This window comes from Cryptomeria japonica, chromosome 1 (assembly GCF_030272615.1).
Source record: "Cryptomeria japonica chromosome 1, Sugi_1.0, whole genome shotgun sequence".
Taxonomy (NCBI): Eukaryota; Viridiplantae; Streptophyta; class Pinopsida; order Cupressales; family Cupressaceae; genus Cryptomeria; species Cryptomeria japonica.
Genome location: NC_081405.1, coordinates 537,913,522 through 537,920,330, shown reverse-complemented (window position 1 = coordinate 537,920,330; position 6,809 = coordinate 537,913,522). Strand labels below are relative to the sequence as shown.

Sequence of the window (6,809 nt, the reverse complement as noted above, 5' to 3'; positions counted from 1 at the left end):
TGACGCACTTTTCTTAATATCTTTCTGATGCAAACCTAGATGAGCGGGGGTCTTATTGCTTTTGGCCCCAGCTGGTTCCAGTTTCAAAGCTATCAGAGATCCCTCCCCCTCAACCAAATTCACCTCAACCCCAGAAGTGAGCCCCAACTAAACCCCTACTGGTTGATCCATCTCCATTTGCTGGCTTCCAACCACTAGCAGGGCATGGATAGGGTCCTCTAGTGCTCTTTCCAGAGCCCCCCCCTAACGCACCTTGATCAGTGGGGTTAACCCCAGATTAACTTCCTGATGGCAAAGGTCATCCAAGGTCTCAAATATGTTAATGGTATCCTCCTCCTGTCTCTCCTGTAAAGGCCTCTTTTATCTTCGATTCTTGTTCTTTGTCTTAACTGGGACAAAACCATCAGTTCCCCCAACCTCAACTAACATAGCAACTTTCTCTTTTTCAGCCCTATCTTGGCTCAGTTCAATTGCTGAGGTTGGTGCACCATTGGTTTATATCTAGGACACTTACATTGTAAATGACCATACTCATGACACAGACGACAATGAAAAGGTAAAGTCTCATAATCTAACTACTGTACCCAAGAATAAGAGCGTGCACACATATCTATAGCATCTGGTAAAGATTTACTAAGATCAATTTCAACACAAATATGCGCAAAGTTCATTACCTTTCTCCCCAGGGTTTGCATAGAGGATCCCACTAGCTTCCCAAGCAGAGCGGCCAGCATCCGAAGCACATCTTCCTGGCAACATTCCACTGGAAAACGTGGTAAACGGACCCACACAGGAACCCTATTAGGGAGTTCCTCCGAGGGGTTAAACCCCACATGCCAAGGTTTGATGAACAGTCCCACCTGGTTGTAAAAATACGGACCACCTTCGAAGACCCTATTGCGATCCTCCATGCAGTTAAAGGTAACCATGAAGTAGTTATTTGCCAGCAGCATAATCTCCATTTCCCCCTCTAGAGCCCAAGTCCTTAGCGCCCAGTTTTCCAAGAACTGCAAAGAAACCCTCATTCCCAAAAACTTGCAATATAGCGAGTGTTTGGAGAAACATTTGACGTCTGCCGCTATCATCTCAGGAGGAATAACCAGTTTTGGCTTCTCGTTGCATCTCTCCAAGCAACCATTAATCTTCGAAATATGAGAGCTATCGACACTACTAGACCCCGAGTTTGAGGAAAAAAGGTTATTATTGAAAGTTTTCATGCTCTGTGATGGGGGTTTTGAGCCCATCGCGGCACAAAAGTCCATGACTAGCTGAGCCTTCGAGGCCTTCCCGCTAATACTCGCCATAAAGCTTGAGGCGGACGACACCCTAAACCCTAAAGGGGTCTGAAAGATAAAAAAAAAAAAACCCAAAATGTCACCCCTCCCCAACACACCCGAGATGGAGGTCCACCTGTGGCCCCCAGCCCCGTTGGAACCTGCTGCCTGTGTGGAAAGGCGGCCGAGCCGCGCAGCCCGAACCCGCCCACAGCCCACCGCTGCTCTCCCCTTCCCCCTCTGCTGCTCCCCGCACTGGCCTGGCACCCCTGCTTTGCGCAGACCCTTCCGCGCACCCTGGACACTCTGCAACCACCCCCGATCACGAGCTAGGGCGATGCCCTAGCTCGGCCCTCTTCACCTCACGCCCACACGACATCATTCTATTGCCTTTATATTTTAATTCTCTAATGTTTCTATAATTTAAGTACTTAAAATAATTTAAGATTATATCAAAAATATCTTTCTATACTTATAAATATGAATATAATAACAAAGTAGTTATTTTTAAAAAAACTAGATAAGAGTTTTTATTATTATTATTATATATAATCTTTTATGAATAAATTAGAGAAGTTCTATAAAAAATAATTAATGGGAATCAAGATGTTTCTATATTTTAAATAGATCAAATAAATAGTTATCATGTTTGTTTATATCAAATACAATTTTATATGTAATTTACTATAAATTATATGATCACTAAATAAAATAATTATTAAATAATTAAATCTATTAATTTTTATAATATTAATGTGGTAATAGAATTTAAATTAATAATAAATTTAAGTTATGTTAAAAATATATTTTAATATTTAAATCGATAATAAATAAAATTCAACCTAACATTAATACCAAACTAAAATAAACCTTACTTGAATAACTCGTATTGAATCCTAAGACAATTTAATGTTGACTTTAAACCTGGAAATTGAATCCTAGTCCTATAGCAAATTATACCAAAAACCCATACCAAATTGAACCAAAACCTTTAACAAAATTGAACCCTAACCCTAACACTCATCTCTCTATCTATTTCTATATCTTTCTTATCTCTAACTCTCTCTTAAAATAACAAAAACTAAAGATAATACACAATAATTTTAAGTAAAATCTTTAACTACTACAAAATCTCAAATGTTCTTCAATATAATAATCAATCTTTCTTTCTTCATCCTTAAGAATGTGTAGCTATAAATAAGCACATCAAAAGTGGTTTCACATTACATAAAATCATGTAGAAGATAAAAATGTGTTATTAGATTTTTATTTGATCAACTTGTAAGGTTGATTCTACCTTAACTTTAAATATGGAAGATTTATTTAAGTGTGTGGAGGAAGAGGTTAGAAAAGGAATTTTTTTTGAGTTGAGCTTGTATTTACGTGTTTATAAGAAGTGTGTAGTTTGAACTATTAAATTCATAAAAAAGAAATAAATTTTATTTTCTTAAAATGAATGTAGAATAAAGATTAACCTTTTCTAATATACTAATGATAGTGGTTGGTAATCTATACTATTATATATATTTTCAAAGATAATCTAAAGTAATCCTTAAGAAAATAAACTAATATCAAGAATTTACACAAGTGAAAAAGCTATGCTTCATAAAAAAAAAAATATTGAAAAGATGAAGACATAGTGAGAAAGGTCTAACAACTATTGATAATGCACAAACTAATTTTGCTCATTTTGATAGAAGCATGCTTTATTACCTAATTCCCATAGACTTTTTTTGAAATATGTTCTTGGATTGTCATTTTCTTGATTCAATGGTGGACCTCAAAAGTATAATCTTGCCTTACAACGCACGTCAAGAAAATCACTGGTTATAACAGTAGACTTATAGCTCAGAAGGTTTGACACTCGCTCTAGCTTTTATTGACGGTTCTGTACATATATTTGACTGGCTTTGATGAGACAATGCTGTCAACATTGACGGGAATGTGTTCAGAAAAACAATTATATAGGTTTTGCCGCCAGTGGTTTCATTTGACGGCTTGCCTATCTTCAAAACATTCAACGCCTTTCTGGAGATTGGAAATATTGTGGATCGCCCCCTGTTCTTCACATAAAAAAAAAATTCTTCATAACTACAAGTATATATGCATTTTCTCTTTCTCGATTGCCAACAGCTGTGCATTCACTTGTTCCTTTGTCTTCTTAATACCCTCCGCCATTCTTTTCTGTCTTATTACAGAGATCAAACAGCCTTTGGCTTGGTGTGGTCATGGATCTTGCTACTGACGTTTTCATTCCGGAGGATTATGCGAAAAGTCGCTACTCGAGAAAAATGTGCGGCAAGCAACAGCCCAGCAGTTCTACAAATCTCACAGATGCCTGCAGCACGAATGGCTCGTTTTCACAAAAGAACGAAAATCCCCCAAATATGAGCGGCAATTTCAACAAAGAGGAAATACTTTTTTCTTGTTTTACTCCATGATTGAGCTTTTCTTCAGAATATGAAGGGCTGAGCTCTGTTTACGATGAGGACTCCTTTTTGTTCCTGTGCATCTTTTCTTTAATGCCGATCTTTCGAATTATCTGTTTTTATCGAATTTATACAAATATTTTGCAGGATTTTCGCATTTTGGGGTAAAAACCTACTGGCTTGAATTATATCTCTTAATATCAAAACAATGGTTTTTCAATCATTTCGGTATTCCTGTTTTACTATCTTGATTTACATTTTATTGCCTGCGCAATCTATTCAGCTCTCTAATCTATTTCCGGGCATAAATAATTTTCTTAGACAAAATCCGAGGGTTTTAATTGTGGACGGTAGTTTTTGTCTGAAAATGTAACAGAAATGAGAGGCTTAAGGGTTTTATACCTACCATGCAGAAGTAATTAGAAACAGTGAATGAAATCCGAGCAAAGTTAAATACGTAGCATTCAGATCTGTTTACGACCAGTTTCGTGTTGCATTTTTTGTTCCAGACTGGAACGAAGGCCTTCTTAACTGCTTTGAGGTAAGGGTTTATCAATGGCATACATCTCAAAATTTTAGATAATATAAACAGGAGTGCTATCCAACCAATGGATTATTTTCTGAACAGAAGGGTGCCATGTAGGCAATGGATTTTTGGTTCTGAATGAATCCTTTAAAGATCAAATCTTGTAAGAGGTGCAAAAGTTTCAGGAAAATAATCTTACCATTCTTATCTTTTATTTTCTATTTATTTAAATTAAAATTATTATTTTAAAATTATAAAAAATAAAGTACCCAATAAATAGGAAAGTAGGAAAGTAGTGCAATAAGATAAAAAAATAATAATAATCTTTGTACTACTAATCAATTTTTATATTTTTCCATTTTTTCTTTTGAATTATAATTCTTTTAAAATTATCATATTTACAAATAATTTATTCAAGTTTAAATTTTTTATTTTTTCGAATTGGAGTCTAGTGTTTTCTTACAAGTAAATTCCCCTTACTATACCTCCTTCATACATCATTCAATTGTAGAATTGGAATCTAGTGTCTATTTTGCATGTTTGGCTCACATCATTATTTTCATAAGATTCCTTTAAGATATACTCAAATGTACATTTGATCCTTATAACTATCACTAAGTCAAGATCAAATAGCTACATAAGACCTAGATTATAGCTGATAAACATCTTGCTGAAAACCCCGTGGTGGGACTTATTGGCTTGTTCCTCCTTTGGAATGGTTCAAAATTAATTTTGATGGGGCGGCGAAGGGTAATCCGGGTCCTGTTGGGTGTGGGAGAGTGATTAGGGATAGTAATGGTGTTTGTATCTCAGTTGTGGCATTCCCCTAGGGTATCCAGACTAACCACATTGCCAAAGCCATAGGAGCCTATCAGGCCGTCTTGACTGCCAAACAGATGAATTGCACTAAGGTATGGATTGAAGGGGATTCTAAAAATATTACCCAATGTCTTAAAAAAGAAGTTAATCCCTCTTGGAATATTGCTAATTGGATAAATTTATCTCATGCAATTATCAATTCTTTTGAAGAATGTCAAATTTCTCATACTTTTAAAGAAAATAATAAGGTGGCGAACTATTTTGCCAACCTAGGAGTTAAAGCCCATGAAAAGCTAGTTTGGCGAAAAGGGGATAAATTGAATGATGAAGTGAGGGGGTTAATTAGGCTGGATAACCTCGCCAACCGAGAAGCTAAGTTGCAATGATTATTGAAATAATTTTTAAATCGCCCTTGCGATTTTTTTAAAATAGAAATGATTGTGGGCGGCGTGCAAAGGACATTTCGTGGGAGACTAGAAGTAATTGCTATTCTAGAGCCTTCTTTCCACACGTTTTATGGGTTGGTTTGGGATCAAGATGCATTCACAAACAGATTGGTACCAATTTTAGGTTGAAGAATTGTAGTGGTTTGGCTATTCGCAAACTAGTTTTTGGACATAGTGATTGTGATAAAATGGGGGGAGATTTGAAGCTTATGGAGCCCATGGATTGCACAGTGTTGAAAAACAATCAAACTATTTGGTGAATTGTGGAAAAAGGCGGCTTTACTATTTACATCGAGAAATTACATGGGGTGAAAGCTAAGGTTACTACAAATTTGGCAAAAAATATATATAAGGGCTTTGTCAACCTCTTTGGTAGAGAAATTGCCATCAATGAGGACCTTATTGCAGAGGTAACTGGTCTTCCTACTGATGGTGCCGAGTTCTATAAAGATAGGACATTCTTTGAGAATGTGGTTAAATTCTTCCCTAAGCAGGAGAAGGAAAGGAAAAATTTGGTCAAAGATGGGACTACTAGCTACAACACTATGAAGATCAAGTCCATATGGGGTGTTGTCTTGAAGGTGATTATGGAGAATGTCACTCTTGATGGGAGGTACACCAGAACCTTTGCCTACTATTTTTCTCTCCTAAACCATTTTCGGCATAAGGTAAGAATTTCATTTCCCTTTTTATTGTGGGATCTTTAAATACCAACATTGTTGTTCATAAGAAGGATCCTATCAAAAACCCTATTTTGCATGAAGGTCTCATCCTTCTTATCTTTGAGCATGTGAAATCTTTGTCGCCTATGACTCCTCCCCCCCCCACCGTGAAGTTAATTATGATACGAAGAACTCTCACTCTCTGGAGGATGAGTACCACACTAAATCTGAGGTTCCCTCTTCGGCCACTCCTAAATATAAAGGGAAAGCTAGTGTTGTTAAGAGCCCTAAATCTAAAAACCCTTGCAAATTTGGCTCCCCCTGTTCATCAGATTGATCCTAACCTTGATGGTGCTTCGGTTGACAATCTTCACAGCCAGGATAAAAGTCCTTCTCCCTCTCCCTCTAGTGAGTCCCTTCCTGAATCAGAACCTTGAGAAACGCTAGCCCTTTCCGAGCTCTCTTGAACATTCCTTGCATTTGCTTTGTTCTGATAAGGAGATTGTAAATGATGTTCTTTCTCTGGCCAAAAATGGGGTTGTGGATACTTTTAAGATTTTTAAATGGTTTTTGCATGCTCGATTAAGAACATCCAACTTAAACAAAGAGCTAGCAGCGGCAGTTTTGAAATTGTCAAAGATTAAGTCAAGCAG

At 36.7% G+C, this 6,809-nt stretch overlaps 1 long non-coding RNA gene across 1 annotated transcript; it reads left to right on the top strand.

Moving 5' to 3' along the window:
- Window positions 1–3,119: 3,119 nt before the first annotated feature.
- Window positions 3,120–3,933, top strand: LOC131856126 (uncharacterized). The gene is made up of 2 exons (XR_009358262.1): window positions 3,120–3,371; window positions 3,473–3,933. It is a non-coding gene; the product is annotated as an uncharacterized LOC131856126 (long non-coding RNA).
- The last annotated feature ends 2,876 nt before the right edge of the window (window positions 3,934–6,809 follow it).